At 44.1% G+C, this 14,377-nt stretch overlaps 1 protein-coding gene across 3 annotated transcripts in view; it reads right to left on the bottom strand.

The window, feature by feature from the left end:
• The window catches only part of Bmpr1a (bone morphogenetic protein receptor type 1A), a 127,637-nt gene extending 121,782 nt beyond the window's left edge, over positions 1-5,855 (bottom strand). For 2 of the 3 annotated variants that reach the window (XM_029559292.1, XM_008824447.3), the window contains exon 1: positions 4,674-4,982. The gene's annotated coding sequence lies outside the window, so the exon portion shown is untranslated. Of the gene's footprint in view, positions 1-4,673; positions 4,983-5,519 lie in introns of those variants that run through there. The other variant, XM_017795933.2, reaches the window with a different exon arrangement.
• Between the last annotated feature and the right edge of the window lie 8,522 nt (positions 5,856-14,377).

Raw genomic sequence — 14,377 nt, 5'->3', positions numbered from 1 at the left:
TCATGCAATGCCCATGGAAGTCAGAAGAGGGCATGAGATCCCCTGGAGCTGGAGTTACAGATGGCTGTTAGCTGCCATGTAGATGCTGGGACTCAAACCCAGGTCTTCTGCAAGAACAGCCAGCCAGTGCTCTTAACCAAGCCATCTCTCCAATACCAGATCCCAAATTTAAAATTCTCCTGCCTCCGCCTCAAGAGTGTTTGAGCATGGGTCCAATTTTACCTTTTAAGAATGGAGCATCTTTAGCCAGGTGTGGTGGTGCACGCCTTTAATCCCAACACTTGGGAGGCAGAGGCAGGTGGATCTCATGAATTTGAGGCCAGCCTGGTCTACAGAATGAGCTCCAGGACAGCTGGGGCTACAGGGAGATCCTGTCTTAAAATAACTGGTTGAAAAGGATTAACACACATTAAAATTATGAAGTAGTAAAAATTTCAGACTGTGTATCACGCATGCTGGCCTTGAATTCCTGATCCCCCTGCCTCCTCTCAAGTGCTGAGATTATAGGTGTGCACTACCACACCTGGTTTATATTTACTTTTTGAAAAACTAAGCACAAGCTGGGTATAATGGCAGCAGGCTGGAGTCCAGGCCACTGGCAGAAAGATTACCTGAACCCAGAAGTTTGGGGCTAACCTAGGCAATACAAGACCCTGTCTCTTAACAACAACCAAAACCAAAAAACCTACACATAGAAGACTTTCCTTACCAGGGGATTCCACCAACCACAGACTGCAACAGGAAAATAACCAAATATAGCAGAAATTAAAGAGAGAAGAGGGCACTACATGAAAACCAAATATATTTCTTGAAAACAAATTTCTGGAAAAAACATGAAACCAGGGGTTAGAGAGATGGCTCAGTGTTAAGAGCTCTTGTTGCTCTTGCAGGACTTGAGTCTGGTTCCCAGCACCCATGACAGATGGCCCACAACCACCTATAGTGCCAGCTCCAGGGCCTCCAGTGCCCTCTTTAGGCTTCTCCAGACACCTGAACTCATGTGCACATATCCATACCCAGGCATACACACATACACATAGTTACAAATAAAAATGAATTGTTAAAAAATACATAAAACCCTAAAATTCACATAAGAAATAGAGTATTTATACAAGCCAATAACTGTTAAATAAATTACAAAGTCCTCTCCAGGAAAAAAGATCTAGACCTGAATGGTCTAGAATGTTCAAAGAACATTAACAATCCCAATCCTAATTGTTCCTGAAGGAGAGTCACCCAATTCATGTTATGACTCTATTAACCTGACACCAACACACATTAAGAACTGTATCAGAGTTAGCAGAAATAGTCACAATATCATGAAAGAAAGCAACATCTACAGATGTTGGCTTCCCGCCAGATGAGCCAGAATGGGGAAAGGTTTGGGTTTGGGGAATCAACAGAAACAAGGAACTCCAAAGCTAATCAGGTAAGGAAGAGCTCATCTTGAACAACCAGGTACAACTGAAGAAATAGGCCCCAAGTTCAGAGGAAAATCAAAATTTGAGAAATAGATCTTGTCAAGACAGTTGGACAAATGTCTCAGCAGGTAAAGGCTGCCCCTGCCACCAAGCCTGAGGACCTGAAATTGATCCCCAGGGCCCACAGGTAAAAGGGAAGAACTGACTCCTGAAAGCTGTTCTCTGACCGTCATACCTGTGTTACAGCATGCACACTCACACACATAAATAAATTTAATAATTCAATGAACTCAGAGACATTAAAAAGGTAATCTGGCCAGACATGGTGGCACACACCTTTAATCCCAGCACTTGGGAGGCAGAGGCAGACAGACTTCTGTGAGTTTGAGGCCACCCTGGTCTACAGAGCGAGTTCCAGGCAGCTGTAGCTACAGGGAGACACCATCTCAAAAAGACCAAAAAAAAAAAAGTAATCTGAAAAGTGAAACTTGAAGAACACAATAAAGAGAATGAAGAACAGAAGGTAGATAAAGGGCAAAAAAAGAATAAATAAAGCCAGTAAGTTCCACAAATGCCCCCTTTTCCCTAGTCCTTTCTTTTCCTTCACACCAGTGTCAGGTGGCAAGGTAACATTTTTAGGGAGGTCTTCCTAGAGTCTCTCAACAACACCAGCACCAGGTCAGGTCTCCACGTTAAGCTCTTATAATCCCCTGCACTTTAATTATAATCACAATTATACTTAATTATATAGAACTCATCTTTCCACATATGTCTCCCCCCCACTAGACTAAGCGCCACAATGGCAGGGACAATATCACCCCCTTTACTTTACAGTGTGTTGGAACAGTCTTCCCCCCATGAAATATATAGATAAATGAATAATAATGATAGGCATTTCAAGGATGTGAAGGCCAGCTGGGGTTATGAAGTTCCTGTGTAGAGGGCTTCCCTAGCACCCACAAGGCCTTCAGTTAATTCTCTAGCACTGCACTTTAAAAAAAAAATTTTTTTTTAAGCGCCAGGCCACGTCCTTTTAATCCCAGTTCTTGGGAGACAGAGGCAGGTGAATCTCTGTGAGATGGAGGCCAGTCTAGTCTACATACTGAATTCCAAGCAGGTTGGGACTAGGGAAACCCTGTCAAAAAATAGATATATAAAGAAAGAAAAAGGATTGTTTGTTTTTTTTTTCTATTTTTTTAAAAATATTTTTTATTTATTATTTTTATTTTATGTGTATGAGTGCATTGCCTGCATGTATGTGAGTGCACCCGTGTCATGCAATGCATTTCAGAAGAGGGTTTTGGATTCCCCTGGAACTGGAGTTAAGGACGGTTTGTAGCTGCCATGTGGGTGCTGGGAATTGAACCCAGGTTCTCTGAAAGAGCAGTCAGTGTTCTTAACCGCTGAGCCATCTCTCCAGCCCCAGGTTTTTTTGTATTTTAAAAAGGAATGTGAAGGCAACGTTACAGAAAGTTCAGGCGCTACTTCCTGTGCCTGCTTCAAGACGTTTAAATAGGATTAGGCTACAGTTCCTTCGTAAAGGTGAAACCCAGTCAATAAGGAGTTAAGAAGTGGACAGGATGGCCACCAGGGTCCAGGGAGGAGTAGACTGACTACTCCTGGCAGTCTCTACAGGAGGGATTATAAATGACTGTATTTTAATTTTACTTCAATTTTGCAATTTCTCTTTAATGACCATGTATTACTTTTATAAGAAAAAACGTTTTAAAATGTTAATATGATTTGCAAAGAAAATACAACACAGATTGAGGGAATAGCAAAACTTGAGGAAGTTTTGTAAATTGAAGGAACCTTATGTACATTTATACTTTTAAGATCCCAAAGATAACAGAGAGGATAATTCATGCTCCATTAAGGAAAAAAAAAGAAAGATGAAACAAAGTGTTAACTGGGGGGGGGGGGGGGGCTCCTCCAGAAGCAAAGCAGTAATCAGAAAAAAGAATCCGGTTAAAGAGCCACACTAGATGCTTCGCAGTTAAGCGGTGGGGAGAAGCGAACAGTTAAAAACGTTTAAACCGTCTCCACCGAGAATGTAAAAGGGGAAAAATAGAATACAGTATTGGTTCAATTAAAAATGCATTCCAAATTTAAATCTGCCTTTCATAAAATCTAGATTCCTAGAAGTGTCCATATTTAAATTTGAACTTAAAAAACTAAAATAATTTGTTTACCATCTTTCGAGTTCCACAACTCAGAACAATAAGTATTAAATTGCCTTTTACTTAAACTCAAAGTTGAATTTCTCTCACAAGTAAACACAAGTCGTTTACAACTCAAGCAATAGAACATTTCACGTATAACTGGAAAAGGGTTCTAAACGTAAAAGTCTTTGCACAATTTGCTTTTGTGAGAGATTCACACTCCTGACTACTTAGTTCCTGGGTTCAATCCCAGCTCACTTATCTAAGTTATTTAACCTCTGCGTCTCGGTTTCCTCCTCTAAAACAACAAATACAATTATCAGGGTTATCTTAAGGAGCAAATGACGTGACATAGATGCCAAGTTCGTATCACCGCACTCCGAACAGTTTGTTAACCATTTAAAACCAAATTAAAAGCTCCGAGACAACGAAGGGGTACGAGTCCCAAAACGCCAGGCTCTAACGCATAACATATTAATTTTCTTCCCAGGCGCTTTTTTTTCTTTCTTTCTTTTTTTTTTTTCCTGGCCAAGCCTTTTCCCGGGAGTCTAGAAAGAAGGGGGTAAATGGTCCACGCAATCCAGGACAAAGTTTCCCGAAACTCAAGCGCAGAATCACAACAGACATGGCAGCGGAGGCCGCGCAGAACAACAGGTGAACCGAGACGCAGGGACTCGGGACCTACCCGGGCCCTTCCCGCAGCGCAGCAGCAGCGCAGCCGGTAGACCCCGGGCCTGGCGCTCGCAGCTCACTCGCTTCTCTCTCCTTCCTAAGGAAAGCGTTCCCAGGCAGACCCCAAGTTACCCCGCGGCTGCGGAGCGCGAGCACGGCGCCCTTCCCATTTAAGGATTCCAGAAGCGTCCCCGCGGTGCCTGGCGCCCACACCGCCGCCCCATTCCCGGCCGACGAGCGACCCAGGGGTGGGACGGCGAACAAAAGAGGGAGCTGCGGGCGGGCCGCGGGGCCGGGGTCTCCACACGCACCAGGCCCGAGCCCCGGCCAGGCCTCCCAGCCGCGCCAAACTTGGCGGAACCCGCGGCGCGGCCGGCCTCCCCGGACGCACACGCTCGGCCCGCGCGGGCCAACTCACCGGGACCCCGGGGAACTCATCCTCCAGCCCTCGGCGCGGAGCCGGCGGCGCGGACAGGGCCCGGCTCGGCCTCCGCCCTCGGCGTGCAAGCGGCCCGGGCCCGGTCGCCCCTCGCACGGCCGTGCGATCCTCGTCTCGCGCGGCCCCAACGCGCCGGAGCCCGAGCCTTCGTCCCCCGCCCTCGGCCCTCCGCCCTCTTCCCTCCTCCTCCGCGGGGCCGGCAGGCGGATTCCAATCTCGGCAGCCGTCGCCGCCTCAGCCGCCGCCGCCGACACTCGCTCGCGGGGGGGGAGGGGCAGATCGGCGAAGTCGGCGCAGCGCGCGCGCACGGAGAGGGCTCCCGCCACCGCCGCGCGCACCCGACAGGAGCGCGGGCCCCGCCCCGCCCCACCCCGCCCCGGACACGAAGGCAGCCGAGAGTTCGGCGGAAGTGCCCGAAGGGCCCGAGGATCCCGGCGCCCCTCTGCCGGGAAGGAGGGCCGGCCGCCGGCAAGGGGGCGCCAGGTTGCTGAGGGAAGGGGGGGGCCTCTCTTCCGCCGGCTGCTCCCGCCGCCGCGGGGAGGCTCGGATCCAGCCGAGTCGAGCGAGACGATGCGGGTCGCACACGACGACACTCCGCCAGCCGGCCTAGGAGCCCCGAGTCCGTGCGGGTTCCACCGCGCTGACCCTTTATCTGGGTCGGAGCTCGCGTTGCACGTGGGCGCCAGTCCGGGTTTGAGAAACGGGCCAGGTAGCTCCGAAGGCACCCAGTCACCCCAGTGGGGGGCTGAACGCGAGCTTGGAGGTTTAAGTCTTTGCGTCCCTGGAAGGAAAAATGTAGTCCCACTGCATTCATTATGCACCCACCCGCCGCTCCCGGGTTCTCCTTTGGGCGCAGGGCCAGTGGGCCGATCGCAGAGAGGGAGGTGGAGGTGCGCGCTCGCGGGGAGCCGGGCCAAGCGTCTGCGCTGCGGCCCCAGGTCCCGGATGCTCCGGTTGCTGGGCTCTGCGAGCCCGTGAATTCCAGAAGCATAAGATAAGGAGCGGCGGGAGCCCAGCTGAACTGAAGTCAGCAAACTATAAATATTACTCTCCATCTACCTTTGGCTTAGTCGAGTGACCTCGTCTACCCTCAGGAGTCCCGTTCCCTCCATTTAGAAAACTGTAAATAGTTGTCACTACCTCTTGGCTTCCTTTTCCTCGAATCCGTCATGCAAAATGCTGTTTAAAGTATTCAGTGACCTCTGTGTAAAGAAAGAAGAGATAATCCCCCTTTTAACCAAATGTGATCTTAATAACTTCTTTGGTGAGTATTTCAACAAATGTATCATGTTCAGTTAATTCACTTCTCAGTCTCTTTAAAAATCACTTAAAATCGGCGAAATCAAAGAGGGAAGGAAAAGACTGTGCCAGGCACTGATACACAGTCCAGCCTAAAGAGATGCTTAGTTTCCAAGGTATTCCCTTATAGTCTACTGTAAATACTTAAATTCCATTATGTTCTACTTCAAACGCTAACGTAATACGTTTTGCACCCTTTTTTTTGCCTTTGCACTGCCTTATCTTCCTTTACCTTTAGAACCTTCAATATCCTTTATACTTCCCAGTTGCTTTTCTGTTCTGCTCTCATCTTTTTTCTGAGCTCTTTGGCTGACTTGAGTTTGACAGCCATTATAGAATCTTGCTATGGTGAAGTTTCCTTCCATCAACTTAAATGTTTCACTTTTCTTTCCTGATATTCCTACATACTACCCTTCTTGAATCTCAAGAGGTGGAGATTGTTCCAGGAGATTCAGTCTCATTGGCCAAAGATCTTATGCCTACCCATGTGTGGTGACACAGAAAATCATTGGGAGATGATTATTGTGATCTCTGCTGCCTAATTTGATTTTGGGACCTAGAAATCAGTCTATAAATAGGCAGGAATCGCATGTTGATACTTTTGTATAGGTTTCTGAAATGTACAGATTGATGCTGCATGACTTGGGTAATACACTACTGAATTGGGAGCAAAATTGAATCTACAAAAAGATCCTTTTCAAATATTTGGGAATATAACTTGGTATTCTTAATGCCCTCCTTAGGCAAACCTGCCTAGTGCCCAGGCTTAATTCCTTAGCACATCACAACCCACAGCCACCTTCAGACAAGTGAGCTGAGCCAGGCCCTGGTATGCCTTCTGGTTCCTGGCATGTGTAAACATGCCAGCCTGTTTCTCCGGTTTGCCTGCCCACTAAATGAACAGAGAGCCAAGAAGCCTAAGGAGACATCTGGACACGTATGGTCTGGCCCCCAAAGTCAAAGGCAACAATTCAAGGTCCAATTTAACATTCTGTAATGTGGTAGGATTCCTTTAAGTAGGTTAATAGAAGAGACTAGAAAAGAGCCTTTTCCTCTGGGCAGTTAGTTTTCTCACAGGTCCTAGGAGTGGTAGTTTTTGCCTGACCAAATCAGGAAACACTCCCTTGAAATGGAAATGACCTTTCCCACAGACATCTTGACCCCAGGACACTTCTAATCACCTATCTTATATTAGCACCCCAATTTTGTTTTCTTTATGCTACTTCTCATTATGTGAAATTACTTTATTTCATCAATGATCTGAGCCCCTCTGCTCTATAGAATGTAATCACCGGGAGAGGAAAGATTTATCAGCCTTTTACAGCTTTCCTCAGAGCTTAATGCCTGGCATGCAGGACTCAGTATTTGCTAAATACTCAATGCCTGGTATTTGTTAAATGAGTGAGATAGATAAGCATAGATTTCCTCTCAGCATTTCTGAACCTTGTCACTAAGACCCTTTTAGTATTAGAAGGTGCTGAGGCTATGAGAAAAAGATGAGGATTAGCCAGGGAAACTAGATTACGTCATCCTTTAGTGAAATAGGGACTTCTGCCTTCAGGGATCCAAGTTCAATAGATTAATCCAAGTTAATCTGTCCAAAGTCATTTTCCTGTTGTAAAGATTTTACGAGGCAAAAGGCAGTACTCAGTCATTGTGGGTACAGAGATAAGAGCACAGTAAAGACTAGTGGAGGGATGCCCTTGGTGACACAGGTTTGTTTCAAACCCAATATTAAATGGATAAAAGTGTTGTGTAGAGGGAACATACTCATTTTTTTACCATAACATTTTGTTAATAATACTCCATCAAGACACAACAGAAATTATGCTTACAGAAGCATATGTTCATACGTATGTCTATATATGGATTGTTCAGTGCACAAAACAGAAAACATTTAATACTTGTTCGTAGTCATACAGTATTTCGTTCCTCTGTTTTTTTACTTATAAACAATTTTCTACTCCCCCTTTCTCCATTTTAATTTTGCTTTGTTTCAAAGCACTTATTTCCTGGGACTGAAGGTCATTTGCTGGGGACATTGCTGTAGAGTAGCATTGCTTCATCCTACCTGGTCCTTGGTCTCTGTAGTACTCCTCACCTTAGAATCCAGTCCTTTCCTAAGCTGTAAGGCTGAAAGGAGTCCTGAGCTTCTGTCTTAAGCCCAAGGCTATTTACTTGAAGAGCCCTGACCTTGATCCCTTTCTAAGAACTGACCCCATGTCCTTTGGTGTTTGTTTCTTTGTTTATTTACTGGAGAGGGGGACGCAGTGTGCAAGTGGAGGTCAGTTTTTCTTCTGCAATGTATATCTTACAGATTGAACTCAGGTCATCAAGCTTGGCAGCAGGTGCTTTTACCCAGTGAGCTATCTCTCCAGCCTTCTTTATTTTTGAGACGATTTCGTGTATCCCAGGCTATCCTGGAACTCACTATAGTCCAGGATAACCTTGAACTTCTGATCATCTTGCTTCTACCCCCGAGTGCTGGAATCATAGGCACCTGCCACATCACGGGGTTTGTGCAGTGCTAGGCACCTATCCCAGGGCTGCATGCATACCAGATAAGCATTCCACCAACTAGCTGTAACCTCAACCCTGTCCCTTTGCATTGAAACTCTAGCCTGTTTTACCTGCCTAGAACTCGGTTTTCTCTGCCTATTTTCAGGACTCAGCCCCAGTCCTATCACACAGACTGGCCACGCTATGTGCCTTTAGCTCTCTGCCTCTTCATTCTCTGTACCTGTGTATTCTGTGTATCCAAATCCAACCTGGAGTTGGATATCCTGATGCCTGCTACTCTCCTAGACTACCATCTGTTGTTTGCTCACTACCCTGGTTATCAGGTACTGCCTAGAGAGCTGCAATTTCCCCTATCCCAGCTCCCACTCAGGCCAGGGCAAACCTTATTCTTCCCCATCCTACTAAAGCTCACTGCCTACACTGAGAACAGTGACTTAATAACCTTTTACACTGGGATCATGTTTCAACCAGAAAAATCTGTGGCATACACAGAAAGCATAAAATTTTATATAGAGTGTATTACTAAGTATACTATAAGTTTTTTATCTGGTAAAAAATAATCCTGGCTGAGTGTAAGTCAGTGGTAGAGAACATGCTTAGCATGTGCAAGGACTTGGTTCAATCACAGCAGAGGGGTGGAGAGAGAAAAGAAAGAACCCAAGAGTAATATGTCTTTGAAAAGACCCCCTACTATCTACTCTTTAAAAATTATATATGTGGGGACTAGAAAGATGACTCAATGGTTAAGAACAGGTATTGCTCTTGAAAAAGGACACAGTTGGATTTCTAGCACCTACAGGTGACTGAAAACTGCCTGTTAGTCTAGCTCAAGGGAACTCCTATGCCTCTGGTCTCCACAGGCACCTGCACTCACTATACATACACACACACACATACACACACACACACACACACACACCTAATTAAAGATAACTTTTAAAAAATTATGTGTTTTGTAATAATATTGACAATTTGGTGGGATTTAGAATCACCATGGAAGTCCAGCATAGCAGTGCATGTCTTTCATTCCAGCACTGAGGAAGCAGAGGTAGGCAGGATCTCTGTGAGTTCTAGGCCAGGCAACCAGTGCTACATAGTGAAACCCTGTCTTTTTTTTTTTTTTTTAAATGTGTATGAGTGTATTGCCTGCCTGCATGCATGTGAGTGCACCCGTGTCATGCAATGCCACGGAGGTCAGAAGAGGGCTTCAGATTCCCCTGGAACTGGAGTAGCTGCCATGTGGGTGCTAGGAATCGAACCCAGGTCTTCTGCAAGAACAGTCGGTGCTCTTAACCGCTGAGCCCCAAAACCCTGTCTTTTAAAAAAAATAAAATCATCAAACTTTTGGGTTGAGGTGGAAATACCCACCCTTAATATAGGCCCCATTATTCCATAGGCTAGGGTCCTGGACTGAATAAAAAAGCAGAAAGTGAGCTGAGACCAGCATGTATTACTCTCTGCTTTCTGACTGTGGACCCAAAGTGACCAGCTGCCTCAAGCTTCTGTCACTATAATGAACTGCACCCTGGGCCTGTGAACCAAAATAAACCCATTGTCCTAAAATTGCCTTTATCGGGGATTTGTGACAACAATGAGAAAAGTAACTAGTACATGTGTATATACACACGTGTAGAAATCAAAACCCATATCAAATTCTGCTTACTAAATGCTGATTTTCCTCAAGGACTCCCTTGGAACTGCTGGTGGAGCATTCCTAGCTTCTAAAACAGGACGATTACCTGGTTAGTGGCTAGTTAGAGGAAAGCAAGGTGCAAGGTAAAGATTCAAGCTGAAATAACCAGGAAGATAATGGTCTTGAGCAGGAGGGAGAGCTCTGCACAGTCATACTGAATGTCCATGCTCTATCAGGCTGTGTTCCTAGGTATGGTATCTGCAGTGTAACCAGGCATACTAGTCTGTCTACCAAATCTGTTGCTCGTTCCTGTCCCCATGCAGGACTCCAGGTCACAAGACAAGAACTATCTAATTCACAGGAACTGTTGCACTATTATGCTCACTCTACTCCAGAAACATAATCATGTATTTAACCAGTAACCAATACTTGTCAGCATTTCTTTTTTAAATTTAGAATTTTTTTTTTTAACTTTACTATGTACTTCTGAGCCCATCTTCCTCACTGTATGCCTAGCTTGTACTAGCTCTCCTTCTAACTGGTCATTCTCTTGGCTAATCTTACCCAGTTTTTCTAGGCTTCTGCTACCAAAACACAACATTCCCATCAAGTCTAGAAACCACTGTTAGGTGACAACCATGTGTTAGACTGGCATCCATGCTTCCTAAGAAACCCACATTCATTCTCCTTTTAATGCCATCCTCCTAGGGCCAGCATGATGGCTCAGCCAGTGAAGTGCTTGATTAATACACATGAGGACTTGAGTTCAGATCCCAGCACCCACGTAAAAGTCAGGATTGATGACATGTGCCTGTAATCCCAGTGCTGTGGGAGGAAGATCTGAGTAGCAGTGAGAGACCCTGCCTCAAAAAATAAGATGGAGATCAATAAAGAAACATACCTGACATCCTCCACTGGCCTTTGCATGGGCACACATGGGTACATACCCCCGTGCACACATACGTGCACCATGCACACACAAAGAAAATCAACTAGTGCCATCTCCCTGCCTATTGTAATTCCCAAGAATGACCTCTGCTGGGAAGTCATCTTTGACTACTCCATCCTAATCTCTTTTGATTGTCTCTCTATAGTCTATATCTTTGACTGTTTAAAAAATGGCTTAGCTGTTTCTGTTTGTTTTTTTTTTTTCAAAAAATGGTTGTATAATTTTATCTGCTTCTGTGTGACTAGGGGCTTCTCAGACCCCCAGCCTAGGAACACACAAGGTATCAAAATCCTGGCCTTTGCTAATTCATTGTTTTCATGGACCAGCTGGAGGAGGGGCGTATTCACAGACTGGATGCATGAACTGTGCTCTTGTCCTCCTTTTTCTTCTTGTACCCCTTACCACTGTCGCTGTAGTCACTGCTGAACACCAGGGTTGCTAGGTTACAACTCCAGGGGGTGCTATTCAAACTCTGCCTTGTGTGACTGGTGCTATCCAGAGCTGTTATTTGCAACACATGCACAAGCACTAAACACCATAAAAATGCTGTTCCAGTTACCATCAGATAGCCTAATCCCTGTGTACGAGTGTGTGTGTGCATGCATGCACCTGTGCGCGTGTGCGTGTGTGTGTGTGTGTGTGTGTGTGTGTGTGTGTGTGTGTGTGTGTTGTTTGTTTTGCTGGAGGTCAAAGCCAAGACTTTGCATACCTGTTAAGATATTTTACTAAAAATTTAAAGAAAAGAGCTTAAAGGCTGTGAAGGAAATGATAAGGAGATTGGAATGCTGATTACTCTGATTCAATCAGGATATGTTGTAGCCATGTTTTGAAATATTATGCTATAAATATGTACAGATACTACAAGTTTAAAAAGATTTTATGAAACAGGTTTTTTAATTGTTTAATATTACATATTGTTTAGTATTACATATCTTTTAGAGCATTGGAAAGACATAGTTAAGCATTAATTCTCTACTCTAAAATAAGTATGTATAAACAGTAAAAGACAAAGCATTGGGGGCATCCTGAGTGGTGGGCTAATGGATAGCTACTATTTTCTTCAGTAAACTTTACCTGAAGAAATGGGGCAAAGTTTTAGAACCAGAAAACCTGGAGCTGGGGTAGTCGGTAAGTTCAGTGGTAGAGTGCTTGCCCAGCATATGCAAAGCTCTAAAGTCAATATCCATCACTAGAAAAAGAAAATTTAAAACAACTGGTTGTGAGCCAAGCATGGTAGTACATATCTGTGATCCTAGCATTTGGGAGGTAAAGGTGACCTCAAGTTCAAGGTCATCCTCAGATACATACAGAATTTGGGCTGCTCAAGACCCTACTCAAAAAAAAAAAAACAATAATAGTAATAACAATAATAGTGATCATTGCAACAACAACTACTTGGTTTTTTAACAAAAATGAAAAATGAAAAGGAAAAGCTGTTTATTTGTCATAATAGGGTCAATTAGAATCCAATATAAGATGTATAATCGAAGTTTCCATTTATTTGTTTGATATGTTTTTCTTCATAACAAAAGTTACTCTATTGTTGTGCTCACAGTAGTAACTAAGATATCATTAATCATAAAATGTTCCATTATTTTAGACACAATTGAGAAATAAGATCTCCAGTTCTATGACTCATCATCAGGTATAAAATCTTACAGTTTAAAATATTTTATCATTTTTATTTTGTGTGTATAAGTGTATTGCCTGCATGTATGTGAGTACACCTGTGTCATGCAATGCTGTGGAGGTCAGAAGAGGGTTAGGGTTCCCTGGAACTGGAGTTAAGGACAGTTCGTAGCCGCCATGTGGCTGGGAATCGAACCCAGGTCCTTTGCAAGAGCAGTCAGTGCTCTTAACCAGTGAGCCATCTCTCCAGCCCCAAATGTTGCAGTTTAAAAGGAATTTTTTTGAAGTGCACCTGCAAAATGTTGAAATACAGTTATATTTTAATGCATCTAGAAGACAAAGCAACAGCATACAGGTGAATAGTCTGAAATGTGGCCTTTCTAGGTTTTTAATGTATAATCATATTTGTTTATCACAATCCCTAAATAGCCACACTATGAATGTTAATTACAGAACCAGAGGCAGTGCAGTTTCAGTTGCATGTAAACACATGAAACAAACAAAAGTGATTAACTTATGAGTCAGTCACATAAAGTTTAGAAGAAATACAACCATCACATCACATGTTTGGATTATATCACAAATAAAAAATGAGCTTTTGACAGTTGCTTGTACCATCAAATGTGATGATGACAAGGAGAATTGAATTTCAGATGTTAACACAGGTTTGTCTCTTTGGAGAAGTAGGGCTAGGCAACCAGAACAATCTCAGCCTTGCAGAAGGATGACTTTACATCTTATCCCGGAAGCTGAACAATGGTGCTTGTTGCTCATGGGGCCATCAGGAAAAGCCAGCTGTGGATTTCTTTCTAGTACAATTAATTGCTTCCGCTGTATATAAAATTGAAAGAATTGGGTGCTTGAGTGCGGAAAAAGGATATCCTGCTCACAGCTCCTATTTCCTCACAAAGGCTATTACTGAGCTTTCTGCCCTTAATTCACATGCATTGGATTATCCTGTGCTGAAAGACCGAAAGGCTTTTCATTTTTATAGTCTCTTATCTCCTATTTATTTGGCACCTCTCTGGAGATACCTGCTCTTCTTCCAAGACTGGCTAATTGCTAGGATGTCAGAAGGTAGCTAATGACTGACTTCCTTTTCAGAGACTAATTGTGAGCCCATCTCTCCACATTTATCTTGGGGTAGCATTTCTCATTGCTGAAAAAATATTCTGAGTTCTGTCACTGAAATGACAGATGCTACAATTTCATCGCTGCCCACTGTATACTTTGAGACCACTAAGTGTTATATAAACCCTCTGTAGAATTGCTGTGGCCAGCACAATACACTTGAAATGCATATGTGTGACTATGTAAAAGAAACTAGTTAAAAGTAGTCAGATCTGGTGGCTCGCAATTAGTCTGTGAGCCCAAGTACTTCAGAATGTGCTGCAGATATAACTCAGTGGGGAAGGTGCCCACCTAGCATACCAAGTACATGAGAAGCCAAAACAGGAGCATCACAAGTTCAAGGCCTGCCTGGGCAACTTAGTGAGACTGTCTCAAAATAAAAAGTTTTAAAAAGGTGGGGGTGGGATTTACCTCAGTGGTAGAGCATTTGCTTGATATGCATGAGGCCCTAGGTTCAGTCCCCAGTGCCAACAAAAAATGAACATTTTAAAAAGTAAATAAAACATAAAATCCAATTTCTTA

The sequence above is a fragment of the Nannospalax galili genome, unplaced genomic scaffold, assembly GCF_000622305.1.
Source record: "Nannospalax galili isolate Female #2095 unplaced genomic scaffold, S.galili_v1.0 scaffold409, whole genome shotgun sequence".
NCBI lineage: Eukaryota > Metazoa > Chordata > Mammalia > Rodentia > Spalacidae > Nannospalax > Nannospalax galili.
Note: the sequence above shows the minus strand (reverse complement) of the source record. Positions and strands in the feature narration are given on the sequence as shown.